General features: G+C 38.2%; 1 protein-coding gene across 7 annotated transcripts in view; it reads right to left on the bottom strand.

Moving 5' to 3' along the window:
* PKNOX1 (PBX/knotted 1 homeobox 1) overlaps positions 1-26,530 on the bottom strand; it is a 171,982-nt gene that overhangs the window by 123,165 nt on the left and 22,287 nt on the right. The window contains exon 1 of one of the 7 annotated variants that reach the window (XM_072614850.1): positions 462-688. The exons of the other annotated variants lie outside the window; for them this stretch is intronic. The gene's annotated coding sequence lies outside the window, so the exon portion shown is untranslated. Of the gene's footprint in view, positions 1-461; positions 689-26,530 lie in introns of those variants that run through there. 7 annotated transcript variants of the gene reach the window in all.

The following is a 26,530-nucleotide window of genomic DNA, read 5'->3' on the forward strand; positions in this document are numbered from 1 at the left end:
CCTTAAAGGTCAGAATGGAGCAGATGGAAGCTAATGACTTTATGAATAATCAAGAAATTATAAAGCAAAACCAAAGGAATGAAAAAATAGCAATGTGAAATATCTCATTGGGAAAACAACTGACGTATAAAATGGATACAGGAGAGACAATTAAAAATTTATGGGACTACTAGAAAGCAATGTTCAAAAAAAGAGCCTAGACATCATCTTTCACAAAAGTATCAAGGAGGGGTCAGAGCCAAGATGGCGGAGCAGAAAGACATCCATACACTAGCTCTTCCCCCACAGCCTGTAAAACACCTGTAAAGAAAAACTGAACAAATTCTAGAGCAGCAGAGGCCACAGAACAACGGAATGGAGAAGATTTCCAGCTCAGGGTGAACTAAAAGGCTGATGGGAAAGGTCTATAGCACCAGACGTGGAGTGCAGCCCAGCCCAGCCTTGGCTGTGCTGCATGGCACCTGTAGGAGGACCCAAGCAGGCCTCTGGGGCAGAATCCTTGGTGGCAGTAGTGTGGTTTCCAGATCCCTCAACCCACAGGTGCCAAACGTGAGTGAGAGAGTTTTTTCAGCTGGCCAAGAAGGGAGCCAGGTCTTCCCAAACATAGCTCCAGCCTCAGGTAGTGGTGGCAGAGGCTGCATCAGGCAACTACAGCTCCCACAGCAGCCCCCATCTATTATTGGATCATAAAGCCCCTGGGGAATCGTAGCAGCTGATCCTTACCTCAGCTCTGTCTGGCAGCCCTGCTGCCACCTAATGCTCCTGCAGGAACTGGGCAGCTGATCTTTGTCTCACACTGGATGGCGGCCCTGCCCCAGCCTAAAGCCCTTGGGAGAATTGAGCAGCTTATCTGAATCTCAGCCCCCTGTGCTGGCTTGGTGGAACTGGAGGCCAGGTGGTTGTGGAGAGGAAACTACTCCTCACAGATTCTGGGTACAAAAGTTTCTGGTTGCTCCCAGACCAGTATACACACTCAATTCTGCCACCTCAGAGGAAATGAGATCTTACAGATCCCAGAATACCAAACTCTTGACAAAGGAACCAAAAGTCAAGTAACTGGTTGGGAAAATGCCCAAAAAAGGGGAAAAAATGACTATAGAAGGTTGCTTTCTTGGTGAACAGATATCCTCTCCCATCTTTTCAGATGAGGAAGAACACTGCTTACCACAATGGAAAGACATAAAAGTCAAGGCTTCTGAATACCAAACATCCAAAATATTCTATGGTCTTAGGTCATAGAAGAGCTCAAAAAGGATTTTGAAAATCAAGTTACAGAGGTGGAGGAAAAATTAGGAAGAGAAATGAGAAAGATGCAAGAAAATCACAAAAAGCAAGTCAACAACTTGCTAAAGGAGACCCAAAAAAATGCTGAAGAAAATAACACCTTTAAAAATAGGCTAACTCAATTGGCAAAAGAGGTTCAAAAAGCCAATGAGTAGAATAATGTTTTGAAAAGCAGAATTAGCCAAATGGAAAAGGAGGTTCAAAAGCTCACTGAAGAAAATAGTTCTTTCAAAACTAGAATGGAACAGATGGAGGCTAATGACTTTATGAGAAACCAAGAAATCACAAAACAAAACCAAAAGAATGAAAAAATGGAAGATAATGTGAAATATCTCATTGGAAAAACAACTGACCTGGAAAATAGATCCAGGAGAGACTCTAGAAACTTTTCAGTATCTGGGTAGTTGGTGGGATTACACACACACACACACACACACACACACACACACACACACACACACACACATAGCACAGAGTGAACTGAATAGGATGGGATCATATCTTAAAAAAATGAGATTAACTGGTGAGAGAGAAATATATTGGGAGGAGAAAGGAGAAATGGAATGGGGCAAATTATCTCTCATAAAAGAGGCAAACAAAAGACTTTTCAGTGGAGGGTAAAAGAGGAGAGGAGAGAGAAAAACATGAAGCTTACTCTCATCATATTCAACTAAAGGAAGGAATAAAATGCACACTCATTGTGGTATGAAAACCTATCTTACAATACAGGAAAGTGGGGGAGAAGGGGATAAGCAGGGTGGGGGGGATGATGGAAGGGAGGGCAGTGGGAAGAGGGTGCAATTTGAAGTCAACACTCTTGGGGAGGGACAGGATCAAAAGAGAGAATAGAAGCAATGGGGGGCAGGATAGGATGGAGGGAAATATAGTTAGTCTTACACAACACAAGAAGTCATTTGCAAAACTACACAGATATGGCCTATATTGAATTACTTGCCTTCCCAAAGGGAATGGGTGGGGAGGGAGGGATGAAGAGAAGTTAGAAATCAGTTTTAGGAACAATTGTCAAGTATTGTTCTTGCAACTAGAAAACAGAAATACAGGTAATGGGGTATAGAAAGTTATCTGGCCCTACAGGACAAAAGAGAAGATGGGGACAAGGGAAGGGAGGGATGATAGAAGAGAGGGCAGATTGGTGATAGGGGCAATTAGAATGCTTGGTGTTTTGGGGTGGGGGGTGGGGAGAGATGGGAGAAAATTTGGAACCCAAAATTTTGTGAAAAATGAATGTTAAAAGTTAAATAAATAAATAGAATTAAATTAAAAAAAAAGAAAATATGACTTTCAAACACAAGAATCAAGAGAAGCATGAAAAGGTAAATAGAAAGAGAAATCATAAGGGACTTATTAAAGTTGAACTGCTTACATTCCTACATAGAAAGACAATATTCGTAACTCTTGAGATTCTTCTTAGTATTTGGGTAGTTGGAGGGATTATATACCTGTAGACAGAGGGCACAGGATGAGTTGAATAGGAAGGGATAATATCTAAAAAAATAAAATTAAGGGGTGAGAGAGGAATACATTGGGAGGAGAAAGGGAGAAATGGAATGGGGACAAACTATTTCTCATACAAGAGGTAAGAAAAAGCTTTTTCAATGGAGGGGAAAAGGGGGGAGGTGAGGGAAAAAGTGAAGCTTACTCCCATCACATTTTGGCTTAAGGAGGGAATAACAGGCACACTCAATTTGGTATGAAAATCTATCTTACACTACAGGAAAGGAGAGGAGAAGAGGATAAGTGGGGTATATGGGGGAATGATAGAACGGAGGGCAAATGGGAGGACAAGGTAATTAGAAGTAAACTCTTTTGGGGAGGGACAAGGTCAAAAGAGAGAACAGAATAAATAGGGGGCAGGATAGGATAGAGGGAAATATAGTCTTTCACAACATGACTGTTACGGAAGTCTTTTGCATAATTACACATGTATAATCTATACTGAATTGCTTGCCTTCTCAGTAGGGATTGGTGGAAAGGGATGAAGGGAGAGAAGCTGGAACTCAAAGTTTTAGGAACAAATGTTGAGAACTGTTTTTGCATGCAACTGGGAAATAAGAAATAAATACGGTAATGGGACACAGAAATCTACTTTGCCCTCCAAGGAAAGAGAGAAGATGGGGATAAGGGAAGGGAGGGGTGTGATAGAAGGGAGGGCAGATTGAGAGAAGGAGTAATTAGAATGCATAGTATCTTGGGGCAGGGGAGGGGAGAGATGAGGAGAAAATTTTAAACTCAAAATCTTGTGAAAATGAATGTTGAATACTAAAAATAAATTAACAAACAAACAAAAACGAATATTAAAAATTGTTTTTGCATGCAACTGGGAAATAAGATGTACAGGCAATGGGATATAGAAATCTATTTTGCCCTACAGGAAAATAGAGGGAAAGGGGATAAAGAAGGCATTGATAGAAGGGAGGACAGACTAGGGGAAGGGGTGGATGGGGTGCATGCTGTCCTGGGGTGGGGAGGGATGGGGAGAAAATCTGCAATTCAAATTTTTGTGGAATTGAATGTTGAATGCTGAAAAATAAATAAATTATATATTTTTAAAAAACTAGCAGAACTAGTATAATCCTTCATTGGGAAAAATTAGATATTTAATGAAAGAGAAGACTTTCTAGTTTTCCTGATAAAATACGAGAGCTCAACAGAAAATCTGATTTTCAAATACAAGACTCAAGAGACATATAAAAAGGTAAACAGGAAGAAAACATAAGGGATTCAAAGATTAAACTGTTTACATTACTACATGGGAAGATGAGGCTTGCAGCTCTAAGAGTTTTATCACTAGTAGGACAGTTAGAAGGAGTGTGCACAGAGGTCATAAATATGAGGTGACTATGATAGGACAGTACCCAAAAAAACCCAAAATATGAGAGGGGTGAGAAAAAGAGATGCACTGGTAGAAGGGAGAGGTAGAATGGGGTAAATTATTTCATAAAAGGGCAAAAGAGATATTACAATGAAGCAGAAGATGAAGGATGGCAGGCAATGCCTGAACCTTACTCCCACTGGATTGGGCTCAAAGAGAGAATAACATAAGCACTCAGTGCAGTATAGAAATCTATCTTACCCTATAGAGAAGAAGAAAAAGAAAGGGATAAGGAAGGGGAAAGGAAGATACTGATAGAAGGGAGGGTAAATTAAAGGAGGCAGTGGTCAGGAGCAAAACACTTATAAGGAGGGACAGGTGAAAGGAGAGACAGAAAAAACATTGGAAAAATAGAATGGAAGGGAATGCATAGTTAGTAATCATAACTGTGAATGTGAATGGGATGAATTCACCTGTCAAATGGAAGCAGATAAGCAGATAGTAATGTGTTGTTTACAAGACATATTTGAAGCAGAGAGACATACAGAGCAGAGGTAAGGGGCTGAAGCAGAATGTTATGTTTCAGCTGAAGTTTAAAAAAACTGAGGTAACAACTATGATTTAAGAAAAAGGAAAAGCAAAAACAGATCTAATTGAAAGAGATAAGGAAGGGAACTACACCTTGCTAAAAGGTACCATAGACAATGAAATACTATCTATACAAAACAGGTACCGAATGGCATAGCATCCACATTTTTAAAGGAGAAGTTAAATGAGTTACAGCAGGAAATAGTAAAACTATACTAGTGGGGGACCTCAACTTTCCCCTTTTAAGAACTAGAAGCTAGGGGGGAAGCAGAGCCAAGATGGCAGACTAGAAAGACACACTTATGCAGGGTCTCCCCACGCAGCCCATAAAATACCTGTAGAGAGGGACTCTCAACAAATTCTGGAGCAGCAGAAGTGGAGAACAACAGAGTGGAGGAGATTTCCAGCCCAGGGTGCCCTGAAAGGCCCATGGAAACGCCGATTGTGCCAGATATGGAGCGGAATCCAGCCCAGCCTTGGCCTCACACAATGAGACTCTGGGAGGAGGACACCTTGGGGGCAGAATCTCCAGTCGCAGCAGAGGGTTCTCAGATCCCTCAACCCACAGGCACCAAAGGTCAGTGACGGGATTTTATCAGCTGGCCAGGAAGGGAGAAGGGCCTTTCCATAGCTCCAGCAGCAGGCAGCAGCCACAGAGGCTACACAGCAACCTGTAGACCACTCCATTGGAGCGTAAAAACCCCTGGGGGGCACTGAAGAGCAGAGTATTACCTCAGCCCTGGGTGGAGGCCCTGGGTGAGCTGGTCTTTGTCTCACACTGAATGGCAGCCCTGCCCATCCAGCTTATCTGAAAATCAGCCCCCAGTGCTGACTTGGCAGAACTGGAGGGCAGGTGGCTGTGGAGAGGTAACTGCTAAGATTCTGGGCATAAAAATACCTTCCTGCCTCCAGACCAGTACATGCTTGATTGTGCCACCTTGGAGGAACTAAGATCTCACAGATTCCCAGAGTACACCCTACTCTTGACAAAGGACCCAAAAGTCAAGTAACTGGTTGGGAAAATGCCCAAAAAAAGGGAAAAAAAATAAGACCATAGAAGATTACTTTCTTGGTGAACAGATATCTCCTTCCATCCTTTCAGATGAAGAAGAACAATGTTTACCATCAGGGAAAGACATAAAAGTCAAGGCCTCTGTATCCCAAACATCCAAAATAAATACGCAATGGGCTCAGGCCATGGAAGAGCTCAAAAAGGATTTTGAAAATCAAGTTAGAGAGGTGAAAGAAAAACTGGAAAGAGAAATGAGAGAGATGCAAGAAAAGCATGAAAAGCAGGTCAACACCTTCCTAAAGGAGACCCCAAAAAATGCTGAAAAAAATAATACCTTTAAAAATAGGCTAACTCAATTGGCAAAAGAGGTTCAAAAAGCCAATGAGGAGAAGAATGCTTTCAAAAGCAAAATTAACCAAATGGAAAAGGAGGTTCAAAAGCTCACTGAAGAAAAGAGTTCTTTCAAAATTAGAATGGAACAGATGGAGGCTAATGACTTTATGAGAAACCAAGAAATCACAAAACAAAACCAAAAGAATGAAAAAATGGAAGATGATGTGAAATATCTCATTGGAAAAAAAACTGACCTGGAAAATAGATCCAGGAGACAATTTAAAAATTGTGGGACTACCTGAAAGCCATGATCAAAAAAAGAGCCTAGACATCCTCTTCCATGAAATTATCAAGGAAAACTGCCCTGAGATTCTAGAACAGAGGGAAAAATAAGTATTCAAGGAATCCACCGATCACCACCTGAACGAGATCCAAAAACAGAAACTCCTAGGAACATTGTAGCCAAATTCCTGAGTTCCCAAGTCAAGGAGAAAATATTGCAAGCAGCTAGAAAGAAACAATTCAAGTATTATGGAAATACAATCAGGATAACACAAGATCTAGCAGCTTCTACATTAAGGGATTGAAGGGCATAGAATAGGATTCCAGAAGTCAAAGGAACTAGGACTAAAACCAAGAATCACCTACCCAGCAAAACTGAGTATAATACTTCAGGGGAAAAAAATGGTCTTTCAATGAAATAGAGGACTTTCAAGCATTCTTGATGAAAAGACCAGAGCTGAAAAGAAAATTTGACTTTCAGACACAAGAATCAAGAGAAGCATGAAAAGGTAAACAGCAAAGAGGAGTCATAAGGGACTTACTAAAGTTGAACTGTTTGCATTCCTACATGGAAAGACAATATTTGTAACTCTTGAAACTTTTCAGTAACTGGGTAGTTGGTGGGATTACATACACACACACACACACATACATACATAGCACAGAGTGAATTGAATAGGATGGGATCATATCTTTAAAAAATGAAATTAAGTGGTGAGAGAGAAATATATTGGAAGGCGAAAGGAGAAATGGAATGGGGCAAATTATCTCTCATAAAAGAGGCAAACAAAAGACTTTTCAGTGGAGGGTAAAAGAGGAGAGGAGAGAGAAAAACATGAAGCTTACTCTCATCACATTCCACTAAAGGAAGGAATAAAATGCACACTCATTTTGGTATGAAAACCTATCTTACAATACAGGAAAGTGGGGGAGAAGGGGATAAGCAGGGTGGGGAGGATGATGGAAGGGAGGGCAGTGGGAGGAGGGTGCAATTTGAAGTCAACACTCTTGGGGAGGGACAGGATCAAAAGAGAGAATAGAAGCAATGGGGGGCAGGATAGGATGGAGGGAAATATAGTTAGTCTTACACAACACAACTATTATGGAAGTTATTTGCAAAACTACACAGATATGGCCTATATTGAATTACTTGCCTTCCCAAAGGGAATGGGTGGGGAGGGAGGGATGAAGAGAAGTTGGAACTCAAAGTTTTAGGAACAACTGTCAATTATTGTTCTTGCAACTAGGAAATAGAAATACAGGTAATGGGGTATAGAAAGTTATCTGGCCCTACAGGACAAAAGAGAAGATGGGGACAAGGGAAGGAAGGGATGACAGAAGAGAAGGCAGATTGGTGATAGGGGCAATTAGAATGCTTGGTGTTTTGGGGTGGGGGAGGGGAGAAAGGGGGAGAAAATTTGGAACCCAAAATTTTGTGAATATGAATTTTAAAAGTTAAATAAGTAAATCTAAATAAATAAATCATGTGATTCCTCCAAGAAAAATAAAAGAACTAGAAGCTAACCACAAAATAAACAAGAAGTGAAGGAAGTGAATAGAATTTTAGAAAAGTTAAGATATGATAGACCTCTGGAGAAAACTGAATAACAATAGAAAGGAATATATCTTTTTCTCAATGGTACATGGAACCTACACAAAAACTGACTATGTATTAGGGCATAAAAACCTCACAAACAAATGTGGAGAAACAAAAATATTAAATGTATCCTTTTTAGATCTAATATAATAAAAATTACATTCAATAGAGGGTCATGGAAATATAGATTAAAATTAATTGGAAACTGAATAATCTAATCCTAATGAATGACAAGTGATGAAAAAACAAATCATGGAAACAATAGTTCCATTAAAAAAACAACTAGAAAAAGAAATTGTAAAATCTCCAGTTAAACATCAAATTGAAAATCCTGAAAAATCAGAGGAGAGATTAACAAAACTGAAAATAAGAAAACCATTGAACTACCAAAAAAACCAAGGTGCTGATTTTATGAGGGAAAAAACCAACAATAAACAGATAAATAAGTGGTTAATTTAATTTTTTTTTTCTATTTTAAAAATCTCCCTGTTTTAAAACAGGGAAAGAGTAGATGAATTAAATGGACATATGACTAAAACAATGATACCACTATCAAAAATGAAAAGGATGAATTCATTACCAATGAAGAAAAAACTAAAACAATTATTTGTAGCTATTCTGCCCAATTACATGCCAACAAATCTGACAATCTAAATGAAATGGATGAATATTTACAAAAATATATATTGCAGGGCACCCTCAGTGATGCAGTGGATAGAGCACTAGAACTAGAGACAGAAGGACCTGCAATCAAATCTAGCCTCAGACACTTATTATGTGCCCCTGGGCAAGTCACTTACCCCCACAAGTCTCTCAAAAAAAAAATCCCAAAGAAAAACCAAAAATTTCTATTTTATAATATAAATAGATTAACAGATTAACAGAAAAGAAACCTTATCTTAAAAAACGATATTGAACAAGCCGTCAATGAACTCCCTAAGAAAAAGTCTCCAGGGTTGGATAGATTCATAAATGAATTCTACAAAATATTTAAATAATATTTAATTCCAATTCTATATAAACCATTTGGAAAAAATGGACAAAGGAGTCCTACCAAATTCCTTTTATGACACAATTATGGTTCTGATATCTAAACCAGAAGAGCAAAAACAGAGAGAAAAAACTATAGACCAATTTCCTTAATGAATATTGATACAAAAATGTTAAATAAAACACCAGCAAGGAGACTGATTATATCAATATATCAAAAAGATCATACACTATGAGCAGGTGAGATTTACACAAGGAATGCAGGACTAGTTCAGAATTAGGAAAACTATCAGCATAACTAACTATATCAATAATAAGTCAAGAGCAACAATGAGATTATCTAAATAGATGCAGAAAAAGTTTTGGACAAAATACAGCACACATACTTATTTAAAAAAAAGAACACAGGGATAAATGGAGTTTTCAATAAAATAAAAACTAGTATCTATCTCAAATCATCAGCAAGTATTATATGAAATGAGGATAACCTAGAAGCTTTCCCAATAAGGTTCAGGTGAAGCAAGGATGCCTGTTATCACCACTATCGTTCAATATTGTACTAGAAATGCTAGGTATAGCAATAAGAAAAGAAAAAGAAATTGAAAGAATGAGAGTGGACAATGAAGAAACAAAACTATCACTCTTTGGAAATGATATGATAGCATATTTACAGAATCCTAGAAAATCAACCAAAAAATGCCTGAAATAATTAACAATTTTAACAAAGTTGCAGAATATAAAATACACCCATATAAATCATCAGCATTTCTATATATTACCAATAAAGTCTAGCAGGAAGAGACAGAGAAATACCACTTACAATAACTGTAGACAATTTAAAATACTAGGAAATCTACCTGACAAGACAAATCCAGGAACTATATGAACACAATTACAAAATACTTATCACATAAATAAAGTCAAAACTAAAGAACTGAGAAAATATTAACTGCTTACGGGTAGGTTGAGCCAAAATAATAAAAACAACAACTTTACCTAAATTAACTGACCTATTCAGTGCCATAATAGGAATCAAACTAGCAAAAAAAAAAAAAAATATTTTATAGTGGTAGAAAAAATAAAATTCAAGTGAAAGAAAAAAAGGTAAAAATGATCAAGAGAATTAATGAAAACAAATATGAAGGAAGATGACTTAGCAGTACCAAATCTCTGTATTATAATATGGTAATGATTAAACAATCTTGTACTGGCTAAGAAACAGAGTGATATATCAGAATGGATTAGGTATACAAGACATATTAATCTAGTGTTTGATAAATCCAAAGATCCAAGCTTTTAGGAAAAGAACTAACTACTTCACAAAAACTGCTAAGAAAAATGGAAAACAGTATGCCACGCACTAGGTATAGACCAGCATATACCATATACCAAGAAAAGGTCAAAATGGACAAAATGATTAAGAGAGAAAGGGTGACACCATAAGCAAATTAGGAGACCAAAGAACAGTTTACCTATCATATTTATGAAGGGAAGAATTTATGACCAAAAAAGAAATGAAAAGAACTACAAGATATAAAATGGATAATTTTGACTATATTAAATTTTTATTTTTATTATTAAAGTTTTTGCAAGATTAGAAGGAAAGCAGAAAGCTGAGAAATAATTTTTATAGCAAGTGTTTCTGATTTCTCAAATACATAGAGAACTGAATCAAATTTATAAGAATACAAGTTATTCTTCAACTGAAAAGTGGTCAAAGGATATAAACAGATAGTTTTTCAGATGAAATCAGAAGCAGCATTAGTCGTATGAAAAAATGCTCTAAATTAGAGAAATACAAATTAAAATAACTCTCAGGTACCATCTCACACCTATCACATTGAAAAAAATGTGATAAAAGTTGGAGGAGTGGCGGGAAAGGTGGGACATTAATGCACTGTTGGTGAAGTTGTGAACTGATCCAACTATTCTGAAGAGAAATTTGAAACTATGCCCAAAAGACTATAAAACCATGCATATCCTTTTACCCAGCCATACTACCACTAGGTCTATATCGGAAAGAGACAAAGAAAAAGGGAAAAGAACCTAATTGTACAAAAAAATATTTACAGCAGCTTCTTTTGGGATGGCAAAGAATTAGAAATTGAGGGGATGTCCATCAAATGGAGAATGGATGAACAAGTTGTGGTATATGATTTTAATAGAATACTATTGTGCTTATAAGAAATAATGAGCAGGATGGTTTCAGAAAAATGTTTTAAGACTTGCATGATCTAACGCAGTGTGAAGTGAGCAGAAGGAGAACACTGTACACAGTAACAGCAACACTGTACAATGATGAATTGTGAATGACTTAGCTATTCTCAGCAACACAACAATTGAAGAGAATTTCAAAGACTGGTGATGAAAAATCCTATCCATATCCAGATAAAGAACTGATGCAGTTTGAAAGCAGACTGAAGCATACATTTTTTCACTTTTTTGAGTTTATTTTTTTTGGGGGGTATCTCTGTATTCTTTCACATGACTAAAATGGAGTAAGTTTTGCATGATTATACATGTACAAGCTATATCAAATTTCTGAGAATATCAGGGAAGGGACAGAAGAGAGGGAGGGAGAAAACAGTCAAAATAAAAAAAAAACTAATGTTAGAAATTACTTTTACATGCAATTGGGAAAAAAATAAAATATTATTTAAAAGAGAAACTTAGAATGCTGATCGACAAAATGGCCAACCACAATTCCAAAGGGCTCATTAAGAAAAATACTATGGGGGGAAGGGGGGGGGGGCAGAGCCAAGATGGCGGAGCAGAAAGACACATATGCTCTAGCTCTTCCCCCACAGCCCATAAAATACCTATAAAAAAGAACTTTCAAAAAATTCTAGAGCATCAGAAGCCACAAAATGACAGAGTGGAGGAGACTTCCAGCCCAGGGTGACCTGGAAGGCCAGGGGAAAAGGTCTGTCACACCAGACGCGGAGTGGAGCCCAGCCCAGCCTTGACTGTGCGACATAGGAAGGAGAAGGGCCCAAGCAGGCTTTGGGGATGGAATCCCTAGAAGCAGCAGTGGTGGTTCACAGATCCCTCAACTGACAGGCGCCAAAGGTCAGAGAGAGGACTTTTTCAGCTGGCCACATAGGGAGCAGGGTCCTCCCCATAGCTCCCACACCAGGTAGCAGCAGCAGACGCCTCAGTTGGTGGTGGTGGCTTCCATGGCAGGCAGCAGCTGACATCCATTGGTGGAGGCTTCATTGTAAAGCCCCTGGGGGAATTGAACAGCTTATCTGAATCTCAGCCCTGAATGCTGCAGTGGTGGAACTTCAGTGAGCTTTTGAACCTCCTTTTCCATTTGACCAATTCTGCTTTATAAAGCATTCTTCTCCTCGTTGGCTTTTTGGATCTCTTTTGCCATTTTGAAGGTGTTATTCAGCATTTCTTTGGGTCTTCCTTGGCAAGCTTTTCATAATTTTCTTGAATCACTCTCATTTCTCTTACCAATTTTTCCTCCACCTCTCTTACTTGATTTTCAAAATCCTTTTTGAGCTCTTCCATATCCTGAGACCACTGCATATTTTTTTTTTGGAGGTTTTGGATGTAGAAACCTTGACTTTGATGTCTTCTTCCGGTGGTATGCTTTGTTATTCCATGTCCGAAAGGATGGAAGAAATGCCTTTTTATCAAGAAAGTAACCTTCGTTAGTCTTTATTTTTTCCCCCTTTTTGGAGCATTTTCCCAGACACTTACTTGAATTTTGAGTCCTTTGTCAAGTGGAAGGTATATTACCCTAGGTTTCAGAGGTTTTATGCAGCTGTTCTCTGAGACATCTCCAGAAACCTGTAAATTCTCAGTTCCTTCAAGGTGACACAATCATGGAAGAGGAGTTTACTCCTCTCCTGGCCTGAAGTCTGGTCTGTAGGCAACCACAAATATTCTTTTCTGCCCTGGAACTGTGAGTAGTATTCCCTCTCTACAGTCACCAGTGCCAGTGCTCCTCCTCACCCCAGGACTGCTGTTCGAGGCTGAGATCCAGATCAGCTGCCCGATTCCCCAGGGTCTTTAGGCCAAGGGCTCCAAAAGTGGACACTGCTGCCACAGTGGCTGCCGCTGCCCTGGGGCCAGGGCTGGGACAGGACCACACTCTCTTCTCACCCAAGTGAAAGGGCTTTCTTACTGACCTTTGAAGCTTTGACACTTGTGGATTGAGAAATGTGTGAATCACAGCTGGTACCCATGATTCTGTGCCCTGAAGCCTACTCCAGTCCTGTCTGTGCTGTGTGGCCCACACTGGGCTGCACTCTGCTCTGAGTGCAGTGCAACAGACTTTTTCCATTGGCCTTCCAGGCTGCCTTGGGCTGGAAATCTGCTTCACTCTGTCATTTTGTGGCTTCTGCTGCTCTAGAATTTGTTTGGAGTCACTTTTTACAGGTATTTTGTGAGTTATGGGGGGACAGCAAGAGTAGGTCTGTCCTTCTACTCCACCATCTTGGCTCCTCCCTGCCCCCCATTCTGTAGTTCTTTCTCTGGATACGGATGGCTTTGCATCAAGAGTTCTTAGGTATCGTTGTAGGTCCTTGCATTGCTGTGAAGGCTAAATCTATTAGGAACAGTTCTTGCACACTGTGGCTATTACTGTATATAATGTTCTCCTGGTTCTGTTCATTTCACTTAGCATCAGTTCATAGAAATCTTTCCAGGTTTTTCTGAAGTTTACGCCTGTTTGCCATTTCTTATATAGCACAATAGTATTCCATTACAGTTATATACCATAACTTGTTCAGCCATTCCCCAACTGATAATCATCCCCTCAATTTCCAGTTCTTTCGCACCACAAAAAGAGTTGCTACAAATATTTTTTTACACCTGGGTCCTTTTATCATTTTTATGATCCCTTATGGATACAACCCCAGAAATGGTATTGCTGGGTCAAAGGGTATGCATTTTTATAGCTCTTTGGGCATAGTTCCAAATTGCTCTCCAGAATGGCTGGATCAGCTCACAGCTCCACCAACAATGAATTAGTGTTTCAACTCTCCCACATCTTCTCCAGCATTTATCATCTTCCTGTTTTATCATGTTAACCAATCTGACAGATGTGATGTGGCACCTCAATGTTGTTTTGAGTTGTATCTCTATAATCAATAGTGAGTTTGAGCATTTTTTTCATATAACTACAGATGGTTTTAATTTCTCCCTCTGAAAACTGTCTGTTCATATCCTTTGACCATTTATCAATTGGAGAATGACTTGTATTCTTGTTTTTGACTCAGTTCTCTCTATATTTTAGAAAAATAACATTTATGACAGACACTAGTTGCAAAAATTCTTTCCCAGTTTTCTGCTTCCCTCCTAATCTAGTTGTATTGGGTCTGTTTATGCAAAAACTTTTCAATTTAATACAATCAAAATTATTCATTTTGCACTTCATAATGTTCTCTATCTCTTATTTGGTCATAATTTTTTCCATTCTTCATAAATCTGACAAATAAACTATTCCTTGCTCCCCTAATTTGTTTATAGTATCAGCCTTTATACCCAAATTGTGTACCCATGGATTTTATTCTGGTAGATGGTGTCAGGCATTGGTCTATGCCCAGTTTTTGCTACATGATTTTTCAGTTTTCCCAGCAGTTTTGTCAAATAGTAAGTTCTTATCCAAGAAGCTGGAGTCCTTGGGTTTATCAAACAGTAGATTGCTATCATCATTGACTACTGTATCTTGTGTACCTAACCTATTCCATTGATCTCCACTTCTATGTCTTAGCCAGTACCAAGTGTTTCTGATGATTGCTGTTTTATAATACAATTTGAGATCTGGTATAGCTAGGGCACCTTTCCTAGCATTTCTTTTCATTAATTTCCTTCTGGACTTTTTGTGCCTCTAGATAAATTTTGACATTTTTTTTAAGCTCTAGAAAACAATTTTTTGGTAGTTTGATGGGTATGGCACTGAGTAAGTAAATTAATTTAGGTAGAATTGTCATTTCCATTATATTAGCTTGGCCTACCCATGAGCAACTGATGTCTTTCCAATTTTTTAGATCTGACTTTATTTATGTGAAAAGTGTTTTGTAACTGTGTTCATATAATCCTTCGGTTTGCTTTGGCAGGTGGACTCCCAAATATTTTATACTGTCTACCATAACTTTAAATGGAATCTCTCTATCTTTTGCTTTTGGCCTTTGCCAGTATTATATGGAAATGCAGATGTGGATTTATTTTGTGTCCTACAACTCTTCCAAAGTAGTCTACTATTTCAAGTAGTTTTTCACTTGATTCTCTAAGTATATCATCATTTCCTCCGCAAAGAGTAATATCTTAGTGTCTTCTTTGCCTACTCTAATTCCTTCAATTTCTTTTTCTTCTCTTATTGCTAAAGCTAACATTTCTAGTTCCATATTGAGTAACAGTTGTGACAATGGATATCCTTATTTCACCCCAATCTTATTGGAAATGCATCCAACTTATCCCCATTACATATAATGCTTGCTGATGGTTTTAGGTAGATACTATTTACTATTTTAAGGAAGGCTCCATATATTCCTATGCTCTCCAGTGTTTTCAATAGGAATGGGTGGTCTATTTTGTCAAAAGCTTTTTCTGCATCTGTTGAGATAATCATATGGTTTCTGTTTTGCTGTTGATTGATAATGCTGAGTTTTCCTAATATTGAACTAGTCCTGCATTCTTGGTATAAATCCTGCCTGATCATAATGTATTATTCTCGTGATAAGTTGCTGTAACCTTTTTGCTAATATCTTATTTAAAATTTTTACATGTGTATTCATCAGGGAAATTGATCTACAATTTTCCCTCTCCTTTGGCTCTTCCCGGTTTAGGTATCAGAACCATATCTGTATTGTAAAAAGAATTTGAACTCCTCCTTTGCCAATTTTCCCAAATAGTCTATGTAGTATTGGAATTAAGTGTTCTTGAAATGTTTGATAGAATCTGCTTCTAAATCCATCTGGCCCTGGCTTCTTCAATTTCTTTTTCTAAGATGGGGTTATTTAAGTATTTTACTTCCTCTTCTGCTACTCTGGCCAATTTATATTTTTGTAAATGTAGATTGTCATATTTATCAGCATACAGTTGGGCAAAGTAATTTCTAATTATTCTTTTAATTTCCTCTTCATTGGAGTTTAGTTCACTCTTCATTTTTGATACTGGTAATTTGGTTTCTTCTTTTTCTTAATTAAATTGATCAAAGGTTTGTAAATTTTATGGGTTTTTTTCCATAAAACCAACTCTTAGTTTTATTTATTAGTTCAATAGTTTCATAATTTCAGTTTTATTAATCTCTCCTTTGGTTTTCAGTATTTGTAATCTGGTATTTAACTAGGGATTTTCAATTTGTTCTTTTTCTAGCTTTTTTCCATTTGTGCCTAATTTATTGATCTCGTCTTTTTCTATTTTATTCATGTAAGCATTCAAAGATATAAAACTTGCCCAAAGAACTGCTTTTGTTGCATCCCATATGTTTTGATAGGTTGTCTCATTATTGTCATTCTCTAGAATGAAGTTACTGATTGTTTCTAGGATCTGTCATTTGACCCACTCATTTTTTAGTATTAGATTATTTAATTTCCAGTTAATTTTTTTATCTATTTTTCCATGGCTCTTTATTATATATAATTTTTATTGCATCATGATCTGAAAAGAATGCCTTGACTGTCTCTGTCTTTCTGCACTGGATTGTGAGGTTTTTATGCCCTAGTACATGATCAACCTTTGCATATGTGCCATGTACTGCTGAGAAAAAGGTATATTCCTTTCTATCCCTATTCAATTTTCTCCAGAGGTCTTATCATACCTACCTTATCCAGAATTTTATTCACCTCCTTGATTTCTTTGTTTATTTTGAGGTTAGATTTATCAAGTTCAGAGAGGGGAAGGCTGATGTCCCCTACTAGAATAGTTTTCCTATTTCTTCCTGTAACTCCCTCAATTCCTCTAAGAATTTGGATGCTATACCACTTGGTGCATACATTTTTAGTAATGATATTATTTCATTGTCTATGGTGACTTTTAGCAGGATATAGTTTCCTTCCTTATTTCTTTTGACTAGGTCTATTTTTCTTTTGCTTTGTCTGAGATAAGCATCACCACCCCTGCTGTTTTTACATCAGCTGAAGCGCAATATATTCTACTCCAACCTTTTACCTTTACCCTGGTATGTACCCCCTTTTCAAATGTGTTTCTTGTAAACAACATATTGTAGGATTATGGTTTTTAATCCATTCTGCTATCCACCTCCATTTTATGGGACAGTTTACCTCATTCACCTTCACAGTTCTGATTACTATTTATGTCTTTCTCTCCACCATATTCCCCCCTTTTATGCTTTTATTTCTTTCTCCCTTCCCCTCCTCATAAGAGTTTTACTTTTGACCACCACCTCCCTCACTTCCCTCCCTTCTATCAGTCTCCCTCCCTTTTCTTTCCCTTTTCCCTTACTACTTTTTCCCTCCCCTCTAACCACCCCCTCTCTCCTTTCCCCTTTCCCGTCCTACTGGCTGTAGGGCAAGTTAGATTTCTATACTGAACTGAGTATGTTGTTCCCTCCTTGAACCAAATCAGATGAGAGTAAAGCTCAAACAATCCTCATATCCCTCCCTTCTTTCCCTCTACTACATTTTTATGTCTCTTCTTGTGATGTAATTTACCTTTTTCTGCCTGCTCCTTTCTTCTTCTCCCATTACAGTCCCTCCACACCATTTAATTATGTTTTTTTATTATCACATCAGTCAATTTATACCCACTCCTCCTATCTATGTATATCCCTTTTAAATGTCATGATAAATATATAATTCTCGAGATCACAAGTATCATCCTCTCATATAGGGATGCAAACAGTTTTCCCATATTGAATAACAAGGCTTTTTTCTCTTTTTCCCCTATTTACCTTTTTATGCATCTCTTAGTCTTGTATTTGAAGATCAAATTCTCTACTGAGCTCTGGCCTTTTCATCAGGAAGGTCTAGAAATTCCTTATATCATTCAATGTCCATCTCCTTGCTTGAAAGATTATGCTCAATTTTGTTGGGTAACTGATCCTTGGTTGTAAGTCCAAGTCCCTTTGCCTTATGAAATATCATATTCCAATCCCTCCAGTCTTTTAATGTAGAAACTGCAAGATCCTATGTGATCCTGACTGTAGTTCCTTGATATCTGAATGTTTTCTTTCAGGGTGTTTGCAGGATTTTCTCTTTGACCTGATAGTTCTGAAATTTGGTAACAATATTCCTTGGCATTTTCAATTTGGGATCTCTTTCAGGAGGTGATCCATGGATTCTTTCGACGACTATTTTGTTCTCTAGATATAGGACCTCAGGGCAGTTTTCCTTGATGCTTTCTTGGAAGATATTTTCTAGGCTCTTTTTTTCATCATGGCTTTCCAGTACACCAATAATCCTTAGATTTTTTCTCCTGGATCTATTTTCCAGGTCAGTTATTTTCCAATGAGATATTTTACATTTTCTTCTATTTTTTCATTCTTCAGATTTTGTTTGACTGATTCTTGATGTCTCATAGAGTCATTAGCTTCTACTTGCCCAATTCTAATTTTTAACAAATTGTTTTCTTCAGTTAGCTTTTGTGCCTCCTCTGCTACTTGTCCAATTTTTCCAGTTAGGTTTTGTACCTCCTTATCCATTTGGCCAATTTTACTTTTTAAGGAGCTATTCTTATCAGGAATTCTTTTCTCATTTTGTCAATAGCATTTTAAAAATCATTTGGTCAATTTTTCTTCTACCTCTCTAATTTGACTTTTAAATTCCTTTTTGAGCTCTTCCAATAATGATTTTTTGGCTTGAGACTAGTTCACATTCCCTTTTGAGATTTCAGATGTGGGTATATTGCCAGTGCTGTCCTCTTCTGAATTCACATTTTGATCTTCCCTTTCCCCACAGAAAGATTGTATAATCTTTGCTTTTCTGATTTGCTTCTTGCTCATGGTGATTGCCTTTTTCCTGGCTTTCAAAGTGGATTTCTGCTTCTAGGGCATGGAACTTGTGCTGGGAACTTGAGGCCTGTTTACTAGCTTTGTGTGGTTGTGCCCTCTGGTTCTTTCAACTAGAAGCTATATAAAGCTGCAGCTTACCTGGTGCTGAGCTGGCTGGTGTGTGAAGTCTGAGTTTCCCTGAGGTTCCAATGAAGCTCAGGATGTGAAGTGTGAGGGAGGGGTGTTCTGGCTGCAGGAGGTTTCCTCCTCCCTTAGGGTTGAGCTAGAGCACAGGCAGGCTCAGTGACTGGTAAACCCCTATCTGTGTTATTGTCTGTCCAATTCCCCTGGCTGTGCTAATATACACCTGAGGTCCTGCTGTTGGCGCTTACCAGCTTCACTCTCCTGGGACTCAGGACCTCCTGTTGGTCTGCTGAGTTAAGGCTTGCTGGGATGCCTCCAGTTCTGCACTGGTTCTCTTCAGCCACAGCAAGAGGTACTCTTCCTGTCAATCTCCCTAGCCTCCCAAGCTGAAAGACTGCTGTTCCCCTTCTGCTGGCTCCACTATTTCAGGATTTTTCCTGGGGAGATTCTCTGGAAATTCTCTGGAATTTTCAAGTTCAACAAAGGGAGAGTGAGAGCACTTACAGTTTACTCTGCCATCTTGGTTCCAAGAAGTTCAAGTAGGTAACTTTCAAACATTTAGTCTGTGGGCTGAAAGCCTCAGTAGTAGCTGCTGCTGCTACTGTAGGCCCTGCGCTTCTCTCTCACTTAGTTCTGCTGGATTCCCATTCTGTGCTGAGAGGTTTGAGAATCCACATTGCCACTTCTAATTCAATCTGTTCCAGGATGTTCTCCCTCCACTATGCTGGTACTGGTGTCTGTGCTGGTGAAGCCCCGAGTTCTGCATTCCTCCAGCTCCATGTAACAGATCCTCCCCATCAACCCTCTGGGCTGTGTTGGGCTAGAAATCTGCCACACTCTGTCTCCTAGTGGATTCTACCACTCTAAAATTTGTTCAGATTCACTTTTTAAAGCTATCTGAAGGAGTTTGTGGATAAGCTCAGGTTCATCTCTGCTTTCATTCTACCATATTGGCTTTGCCCCACAAAGGGGTTTATTTTCTTCAGTATTTTTTGTATGTCTCTTTTACCAAGCTGTTCACTTTTCTCATGATTTCCTTGCATCACTCTCATTTCTTTTCCCAATTTTTCTTCTACCACGCGTATCTGAGTTTTAAAATCCTTTTTGAGCTCTTCCAGGGATTTTTTTTGAGCCTAGGACCAATTCACATTTTTCTACGAGGTTGTGAATGTAGCAGTTTTGACACTGTTGTCATTTTCTGATATTGTGCTCTGATGTTCCCAATCACCATAGTAATTTCTACAGTCAGGTTCTGTTTTTGTTGTCTGCTCATTTTCCCAACATATTTCTTGACTTTTACCTTTATATTAAAGTCGGGCTCAGCTCCTGAGGTGGAAGGGGCATTGTCCCAAGCTTCAAGCATTTTGTGCAGCTATTTTAAGAGTTAATTCTTGGGTTTGTAAGCTTTAAGTTTTCCAAGGTGCTATGTTCTGAAGAAAGGTGTGTTTACTTCTCTCCTGGCCTGTGATTTGATCATTCTTTCCTACCCTGGAATTGTGATCAGCATCTCCACTCCCCTAAAGTCACAAGTTCTGGTGCATTAGTGTTTCTCCTTGCCCTAGGAGAGCAACCTGAATGCATGCATGGGCAATGCAAGAGAGTTCTGCATTTGGTATCAGTAAAGGGACCCCTGTAATCTTCATCTGCCCAGTTGTCTGAACTCCTTAGCCTCTGTGGGCTGAGAATTCTAGAAGCAGCTGCTGTCACACTGGATTAAGTTACATCTCCCTCCCAGCCCTGCTGGCCTGATACCAATTTGCTAGGGCATGGCCTGCACTAGTGCAGCCTATTGTACTTGACTCCACTCTCACCTCAGTGAGATAGACCTTTCCTTCTGATTTTCTAAGCTGTCTTAGGCTGGACAACTGTTTCACTCTGTCCTTTTGTGGGTTCTCTAGCTCCAGAATTTGCTTTGAGGTGTTAAAATTATTTAGAGGAAAATATGGGAGAGGTTCAGGGGAGTGCCTGCCTTTTCTCCACCATCTTGGTTTCCCCTCTGCCTTTTCTGTTCCTAAATACTTTAAAAAAAAGAAATAAGTATTTTGAGAGAGGAATTTGTCCTGTAGAACAACAATAATGGACAGAATAGAAAATCTTGATTCTGCAATGGCAAGTCATCAAAGAAACAAAAGAGAGAATAGACTAGGAATGCAAATAACAGAAGTGAAGGACAACCTAGAAGAAGAGAAGAAAAAACAATAACATTAAAAGACAACATACTCACCAAGCAAGCAAAACATAATGAACTCAAAAGTAGGATGTGCAAAGACAACCGTAAAGATGACAGGTCTCCCAGAAGAAAACGACAGGACAAAAAACCTTAACACTACAAATAGGAGGACAAAAGACGGACCTTCAATAATAGAGAAGAGTTTGAAACATTTTTAGAAATAAAACCAGAACCAAAGACATTATTTGCCTTTCAAACACCTCAAACAACAGAAATGCAGGAGGAGTGAATAATAAATACATCCGGAAAGGATAGCAACAGGAGTTAGGAAGACAATTTCAAATCTGACTTCATACGCTTACTAGCTGTGTGAACCTGGGCAAGTCATTTCACCCTGTTTTGCATCAGTTTCCTTTGCAGACATGATTAAAATGACTCAACAACAACAAAAGAAAAAAAGGGGGGGGACATCAAATCAGAAGGATCAGGGGTGAGAAGACAGTCAGTGGGGAAAAGGCCAACCTATAAAAAAGATTAATGTAAAGTAACTGAAAAAACAACATTGAGTTCACAGCAGAAGAGGGAACTTGAAACTGAAAATCCTCTGCACAGACAATATTACTGCATCTAGGATAAGAAGATGCGTCTAATGGAATAAAATCTTTGTATCGAATTTCTCTCATAAGGATTTGGTACCCAAAACATAAACAATTAATTATAATAACATTGTTGGTGGAGCTATGAAATGATACAATTATTTTGGAGAGCAACTTGGAATTATGCAAATAAAGTGACTAAAAATGTCCATACCCCCTTGAAGCAGAGATTCTATTACTGAGTTTATACACCAAGGAAACTACTGGTAAGAAAAAAGTTTCCATGTAATCCAAGATATTAGTAGCAGAACTTTTGTGACAACTAAAAATTGGAAACAAAGTAGTTGCCCATTAATAGGGGAATGCTTAAACAAAATGTAATACATGAATGTCATAGAATATTACTGTGCTTTAAGTATATGATGAATACACAGAAGCATGAAAAGATCTATATGATGCTGCATGAAGGAAGCAGAACCAAGAAAACAATATACAGTTAATTACAATGTAAATGGAAAGAACACTATACCCAAAAAATCGAAAGTGAATATGACAAAGTAAAGGTCAAGTGGGACTCAAATGAAAAGATATGAAAAGAGAGCCTTGATATTGTATTTCAAGAAATCATAAAAGAAGACTTCCCAGATCTCTCAGAACCATACTTCAAATGCTTTAGTACAAAAATTCATAAAGGAAAAATGAACTGAATTACAAGAAAACAAGACAACAGTAATACAATAATAGCAAGAGACTTAAATGAAATATAAGTAGCTCAAATAGGTAAGAGTGCTGTGCCTGTGGAGTCGGGAAAATCTGAGTTCAGATAGCTGTGTGACTCTAGACAAAATCACTTAACCTTTGCTTCAGTTTCTTCAAATGTAAAATGCAGATCATAACAGCACTTACCTCCAAGGTCACTGTGAGGATAAAATACTATTTGTAAAGTACTTAGCATTGTTCCTGACAGTTCTTATTATTAGTATATCCATCTCCAGTTTGGGATAAAATGAATAAAAGATAAACAAGACAGAAAATACATAATCGAACAAATTGATGGAGAAACAAAACCTAAAAAAAAGTTCTATCATATCAAACTTTGCCAAAATTCTGTCTAGGTCTTTAAGATCTTTCTTAATTTTTCAAATTAACTTCTCCATTTGCTCCCCCATCTGTCTCAGCTGAGATCACTGCTTCTTATTTTATAGATACCTCCTACCTTTCCAGTTTTCTTACAACTTACTCACCACCACGTAGTCTTTGGTCTAGTGATACTAGTCTGCTTGATGCCCCATGAGCAAAATATTCCATCTCTCAACACAAGACAATTTCTCTGGCTCTCTGCATGCCTAGAATACTAGACTACTCTCCCTCATCAACTCTACCTACTGATTTCCCTGACTTCCTTGAAGTGGTGCTGAGAAAATATACATATTCTTTAGCAATTCTATTTAGAAAGCAGTATGTGTGTGTGTGTGTGTGCGCGCGCGCGTGTGTAATGATCATTTTGTAGTGGCAAATAATTGAAAATTAAAGGGGTGCCCATTAATTGTGGAATGGCTAAACAAGTTATGATACATGAGTGCAATAGAATATTATTGTGTAAGAAATGATGAAAGGGTCAATTTCAGAGAAGCTTAAGAATAAAGAGTGAAATGAGTATAGTTAGGAAAACAATTTGTAATATATCAGTATCATGAAAAAATGATTCTGAATAGCTTATGACCTCTGATCAAAGCAATGATCAACGATGATTATGATTATAATTTCAACTGGGCCCTCTCTCACTTTGGCAATGCAGCTCTTTTACACGTCCCTAATCAATTCATTCTCTCATTCGCTAGAGCAGCAGACCTTTTCATCCTTCCTCATACTTCTCAGAGCTTTCCCTCACCACATCCTTTCAGCTGGGAACTTTGTCTCATATTTCATTGAAAAATTGAGGTTATTTGCCAAGAGTTTTCATTTTTTCCCTCCTCAGCTCCTATCTCCTGGATACCTTCTGCCACTATCTCCTCCTTCATCCCTGTCTCCCATGATAAAGTGACTCTTCTTAAGGCAAACTCCTTTATATACACAAGGGAGTCCACTTGATTCTATCCTCTCTAGCAGACTGCCCACTCTATCATCCCTACATTCTCAGTAATGTTCACTCTCTTCATGTCTATAAGCACTCCCTACTGTCTCCAAATATGCCTGTCTCCTCTACCCTCAAAACTAACTGTCACTTGATCCTGTAGCTCTGCTAGCTACTGTCCCATCTCTCTCCTCTCTTTTGTGGTTAAACTGCTTGAAAAGATGCCTTCACTTCTGGTTTTCTACCACATCATTTAGCCAAAAATTGCTCTCTCCAAATTACTAACATTTCTAATTTGCCAAATTGAAAGGCCTTTTCTTTAATCCTCATTCTTCTTGACCTCTCTGAAGCCTTTGACACCATTGATCATCCTCTTCCCTCTGAGTTTTTGAGACACTATTCTCTTGTGGTTTTCCTCCTACCTATATAACCATTTCTTGGTTTTCTTTGCTGGGTTTCCTCTTATACTCACTAAGTATGGATATCTCTTACCCCATCCCACTCCCTTCCACCCTCCACCCCAGGGCTCTCTTCTTTTTATTCATTAGCTCTCTCATCAGCTCCCATGGATTCAATGATCATCTCTATGCTTATGATTCTCAGGTCTCTGTCCAGCCCTAACTTCTCTCCCACCTCTAGTCTTGTTTTTCCAACTGCCTATAAGACATCTTGAACAAGATGTGCCATAAACATTTTAAATTCAACATATCCAAAGCTAAACTCATTATCTTTTTCCCTAAACCCTTCTTTCTTTTGAATTTCCTTATTATCATCAAGGATGCCACAAGCCTCCTAGTCCCATAGGATGACAACCTAGGCATAATCTTCAACTCCTCCCTCCCCCCCCCCACTCCACCGTTATCCAATCAGTTGTCATTTCTACCTTCATAAAATCTTGTACGTACTTCCTTCTGTCCTCTAACACTGCCAAAACCCTGGTCCAGTCCCTACTCATTTCACCTGATGACTTAGTTCCCTGCTTTAAGTCTCTCCCCACTCCAGCCCGTCTTCCACTCAGCTCTCAATATCATGTCACCTCCTTATTTAATGCACTCCAGTGGCTCCCTATAATCTCCAGGATCAAATCTAAAATCCTATATTTGGCATTCCCTTCACAACTTGGTTCTTTCCCACCTTTTCAGTCTTCTTACACCTTACCCTTCTCCTACCTTTCCTCTACCCTAGGTACTCTGTGATCCAATGAGTTATTCTCCTTACTGTTCCTAGCACAAAACATTCCACTTTCTGCTCCTGATCAAAATGGCAGACCTTTATGCCTAGAACTCTCTCCTCATATCTGCCACTTGGATTCCCTATCTCCCTTCAAGTCTTAGCTAACATCTCACCCTTTGGAAGAAATCTTTCCCAGTCCTCCATAATCTTAGTGCCTTTCCTCTGAGAGTATTCCCAATTTATGCTCCTGTCTGTATATATTTGCTTGCATATTAACTCCTCTAGTAGATGGTGAGCTCTTCAAAAGCAGGACCTGTTTTTTGCCTTTCTTTGTACACCTAGCTCTTACTTAGCACAGTGCCTGGTACATAATAGGTATTTGATGAATGTTTGCTGACTGATTTCAGAAGGTCGATAATTACATGTCTCATGAGAGAAACCAGACAACATGGGAACTTGTTTTTGCACAACTATATTGTTTTAAGGGTTTGATGTAGTGTATCTTTCCCATATCCCACAGGCAGATGGGAGAGGGAAAAAAATAAATGCTTGATAACTTCCCCCTCCCCCAAAAAGTTCAGCTTAAGTGCCATTTCTGAAAGAAAATCTGTCTTCATCCCCCCAGTTACTAGTATCTTCCCCTTTTATTACTTTGAACATTTTTTGGTGTATGCCTTTCTGTGTACATGTTTTCTCCCAAAAGAATATAAGCTAAAGCTAGGGGCAAAGACTGTCTCATTTTTATGTTTGTATAGTGTACTTAGGTCAAAGAAGTGGAATTGTAATGGTCTTTAAACTTAAATGGAAAACTTGTGTTTTATACTAGATGCAAAGGGGGAACTACTGAACCTGGAGCAATGGGAGTGGCAGATCTGACTTATGATTTAGGAATATCAATCTTGAGCCTATGTAGACGAAGGTTTAGAGAAGAAAGAATGGAAGTAGAACCTCCAATTAGTAAATTTTCAGTAAATTAAGCAAAAGAAAATAGGCTTTATGTGTTATAGACAGTGTGGTTGTATTACAGAGAGATGACAGTTACAAGACATGTTGAAGAGGTGGAATATATAAGACCTGACAAGTGACTAGACATAGGGAATGAATGAGGGTGAATAACCAAAGAGCTAAGAAGAGGCCTAATCATTCCAGAAAGCAATATGGAATTATGCAAAGAAAGTGACAAAAATGTTAATACTCTTTGATCCAAATATAAAGAAAGAACTCACAGATACCAAAATATTTAGAATAGCATTCATAGTAGTCAAGAACTCAAAACAAAGTAAAACAAATTGTGTTACATAAATGTAATGAATGTGAAGAAAACAGAGAAGTATGAGAAGCATGGGAATAGGATGATGAACAGTAAAATAAGTAAAACCAGGAAAACAATATATTCATTGACTATAATCTAAACAAAAAGAATAAAACTAAACTGAAATTTCAGTTACGATGACACCAACATTTGTGGTCATGTCACTCCTCAATACCTACATTCTTTCTTTTTGGCTGCTTGCAGTAATTTTTTTTTTTTGATCTGGAAGCTCTGTAAA

This window comes from Notamacropus eugenii, chromosome 5, assembly GCF_028372415.1.
Source record: "Notamacropus eugenii isolate mMacEug1 chromosome 5, mMacEug1.pri_v2, whole genome shotgun sequence".
NCBI classification, from domain to species: domain Eukaryota; kingdom Metazoa; phylum Chordata; class Mammalia; order Diprotodontia; family Macropodidae; genus Notamacropus; species Notamacropus eugenii.